This window comes from Arachis ipaensis, chromosome B8 (genome assembly GCF_059453495.1).
Source record: "Arachis ipaensis isolate K30076 ecotype BB chromosome B8, ASM5945349v1, whole genome shotgun sequence".
NCBI classification, from domain to species: Eukaryota; Viridiplantae; Streptophyta; class Magnoliopsida; order Fabales; family Fabaceae; genus Arachis; species Arachis ipaensis.
The window spans coordinates 108,614,195-108,618,376 of NC_142443.1; the positions used below are offsets into that span (position 1 = coordinate 108,614,195).

At 39.3% G+C, this 4,182-nt stretch overlaps 1 non-coding gene across 1 annotated transcript; it reads right to left on the reverse strand.

Annotated features, from left to right (window-relative positions):
* Positions 1–1,159: 1,159 nt before the first annotated feature.
* LOC148549192 (small nucleolar RNA R71) lies at positions 1,160–1,267 on the reverse strand. Its single transcript, XR_015898123.1, has one exon. It is a non-coding gene; the product is annotated as a small nucleolar RNA R71 (small nucleolar RNA).
* Positions 1,268–4,182: the final 2,915 nt, after the last annotated feature.

Sequence of the window (4,182 nt, forward strand, 5' to 3'; positions counted from 1 at the left end):
AGTCAAGTAATCAACTTTAATTTCAAAAATAAATCTTTTTAAATTTCTTTTTCAAATCTTTTTCAAAATAAATTCCAATTATATCTTTTTCAAAACTTAATTTCAAAATCTTTTCTAACTTCTTATCTTTTCAAATTTGATTTTCAAATCTTTCTCAATTAACTACTTGACTTTTTGTTTGATTTTAAAAGTTTTTCTATTTCAAATCATATCTTTTTCAAAACTACCTAACTAATTTTTTCTCTCTAATTTTCGAAAAATACTAACCCCTTTTTCAAAATTCCTTTTTAATTAACTAATTGATTTAAATTTTAATTTAATTTTATTTTATTTCTCTTTTAAATTTCGAATCAAAACCAATATTTAAAATAAAAACAAAAAATATTTTTATTTTATTTTATTTAATTTTTGAATTCTTCTCTCTTTCATCTCTTTCTATTTATTTATTTATCTACTAACACTCCTCTTCCACTCAAAAAAATTCAAACCCCCTCTTCTTCTCTGTGTTTGAATTTTTCTCTTCTCCTTCTTCTATTCTTCTCTTCTTCTACTCACATGAAGGAATCTCTATACTGTGACATAGAGGATTTCTCTTCTTTTCTGTTCTATTCTTTTTCATATGAGCAGGAACAGGGATAAAGACATTTTTATTGAAGCTGATCCTGAACCTGAAAGGACTCTTAAGAGGAAACTAAGAGAAGCTAAAGCACAACCATCTGGAGAGGACCTGATAGAAATTTTCGAAAAAGAAGGAGACATGGCCGAACCCAATAACAATGGTGGAGATGCAAGGAAGTTGCTTGGTGACTTTATTGCACCCTCTTCTGACTTCTATAGAAGAAGCATCTCAATTCCTGCCATTGGAGCAAACAACTTTGAGCTTAAGCCTCAATTAGTTTCTCTAATGCAACAGAATTGCAAGTTTCATGGACTTCCGTTGGAAGATCCTCATCAGTTTTTAGCTGAATTCTTGCAAATTTGTGACACTATCAAGACCAATGGAGTTGATCCCGAGGTCTACAGGCTTATGCTTTTCCCTTTTGCCGTAAGAGACAGAGCTAGAACATGGTTGGATTCACAACCTAAGGAAAGCCTAAACTCTTGGGAAAAGCTGGTCAGTGCTTTTCTGGCCAAATTCTTTCCACCTCAAAAGGTGAGCAAGCTTAGAGTGGAAATCCAAACCTTCAGACAGAAGGAAGGTGAATCCCTCAATGAAGCTTGGGAAAGATATAAACAATTGATCAAAAGGTGTCCTACTGACATGCTTCTAGAATGGAGCATCATAAGTATATTCTATGATGGTCTGTCTGAGTTGTCAAAAATGTCATTAGACCATTCTGCAGGAGGATCTCTTCATCTAAAAACCCCTACAGAAGCTCAGGAACTCATTGAAATGGTTGCAAATAACCAGTTCATGTACACCTCTGAGAGGAATCCTGTAAACAATGGGACGCCTCAGAAGAAGGGAGTTCTTGAAATTGATACTCTGAATGCCATATTGGCTCAGAACAAAATATTGACTCAGCAAGTCAATATGATTTCTCAGAGTCTGAATGGATTGCAAGCTGCATCCAACAGTACTAAAGAAGCATCTTCTGAAGAAGAAGCTTATGATCCTGAGAACCCTGCAATGGCAGAGGTGAATTACATGGGAGAACCCTATGGAAACACCTATAATCCTTCATGGAGAAATCATCTAAATTTCTCATGGAAGGACCAACAGAAGCCTTAACAAGGCTTCATCAATAATGGTGGAAGAAATAAGTTTATCAATAGCATGCCTTTTCCATCATCTTCTCAGCAACAGACAGAGAATTTTGAACAGAGCCATTCTGGCCTGGCAACCATAGTCTCTAATCTATCCAAGACCATACTAAGTTTCATGAATGAAACAAGGTCCTTCATTAGAAATTTGGAGGCACAGGTGGGTCAGCTGAGTAAGAAGATTACTGAAACTCCTCCTAGTACTCTCCCAAGCAATACAGAAGAAAATCCTAAGAGAGAGTGCAAGGCCGTAATCATGATCAACATGGCCGAACCTGGAGAGAGTGAGGAGGACGTGAGTCCCAGTGAGAAAAGCCTCATGGGACGTCCTCTGGACAGAAAGAAGTTTCCCTTTGAGGAACCAAAGGAATCTAAGGCTCATACAGAGACCATAGAGATTCCATTGAACTTCCTTCTGCCATTCATGAGCTCTGATGAATATTCTTCCTCTGAAGAGGATGAAGACATCACTGAAGAGCAAGTTGCTAAATATCTAGGAGCAATCATGAAGCTGAATGCCAAGTTATTTGGTAATGAGACTTGGGAGAATGAATCCCCCTTGTTCACCAATGAACTGAATGCATTAATAAGGCAGACATTACCTCAGAAGAAACCGGATCCCGGAAAATTTTTCATACCTTGTACCATAGGCACCATGACCTTTGAGAAGGCTCTGTGTGACCTGGGGTCAGGGATAAACCTTATGCCACTCTCTGTAATAGAGAAACTGGGAATCTTTGAGGTACAAGCTACAAGAATCTCACTAGAAATGGCATACAAATCAATGAAACAGGCTTATGGACTAGTAGAGGACGTGCTAGTAAAGGTTGAAGGCCTTTACATCCCTGCTGATTTCATAATCCTAGACACAGGGAAGGATGTGGATGAATCCATCATCCTTGGCAGACCCTTCCTAGCCACAGCAAAAGCTGTGATTGATGTTGACAGAGGAGAGTTAGTCTTTTAGTTGAATGAAGACTACCTTATATTCAAGACTCAAGGTTCTCCTTCTGTAACCATAGAGAAGAAGCATGAAAAGCTTCTCTCAATACAGAGTCAAACAAAACCCCCACATTCAAACTCTAAGTTTGGTGTTGAGAGGCCACAAACAAACTCTAAGTTTGGTGTTGAGAGGCCCCAACCCTGCTCTGATTATCTGTGAGGCTTCATGAGAGCTCACTGTCAAGCTATTGACATTAAAGAAGCGCTTATTGGGAGGCAACCCAATGTTATTTAATTATATCTATTTATTTTCTATTGTTATTTTATGTTTTCTGTAGGTTGATGATAATGTGAAGTCACAAAACAACTGAAAAATCAAAAACAGAATGAAAAATAGCATTAAAAATAGCTCACCCTGGAGGAAGAGCTTACTGGCGTTTAAACGCCAATAAGAAGCATCAGCCTGGTGTTTAACGCCAGAAACAAGCATCAAGCTGGCGTTAAACGCCAGAAACAAGCACCAACTTGGCGTTAAACGCCAATAAAGGGAGAAAACCTGGCGTTTAACGCTAGAAACTAGTAGCAGTCTGGCGTTAAATGCTAGGATTGCACTCTAAGGGCGTTTACATGCCTAAATGGAGCAGGGATGCTAAGTCCTTGACCCCTCAGGATCTGTGGACCCCACAGGATCCCCACCTACCCCACCTCTTCTTCTCTCTTTTTTACACCTTTTTATAACACTCTTCCCAAATACCTTTCACCAATCACCTCATTCACTCTTCCCCAAAACCCCATCTAACTTTAAATTCAAAACCCTATTTCCCTCCCAAACCCAACCCCAAATACACGAACCAACCCTCCCCCACTCCTATATAAACCCCTCACCACTCCTTCATTTTTACACATTACAACCACTACTTCTACCCCTTGGCCGAACCACATATCTCCCCCCATCTCCTCCATTTTCTTCTTCTTCTACTACTTTCTTTCTTCTTTGCTCGAGGACGAGCAAACCTTTTAAGTTTGGTGTGGTAAAAGCATCGCTTTTTGTTTTTCCATAACCATTTATGGCACCTAAGGCCGGAGAAACCTCTAAAAAGAGGAAAGGAAAAGCAAAAGCTTCTACCTCCGAGTCATGGGAGATGGAGAAATTCATCCCAAAGGTCCATTAAGACCACTTCTATGAAGTTGTGGCCAAGAAGAAGGTGATCCCTGAGGTCCCTTTCAAGCTCAAAAGGAGTGAGTATTCCTCCACAAAACTATTGGGAGCAAATTAACACCTCCCTAGGAGAATTAAGTTCCAACATGGGACAACTAAGGGTGGAGCACCAAGAGCATTCCATCCTCCTCCATGAAATTAGAGAAGATCAAAGAGCCATGAGGGAGGAGCAACAAAGGCAAGGAAGAGACATTGAGGAGTTAAAGCATTCCATTGGATCTTCAAGAGGAAGAACTAGCCGCCATCACTAAGGTGGA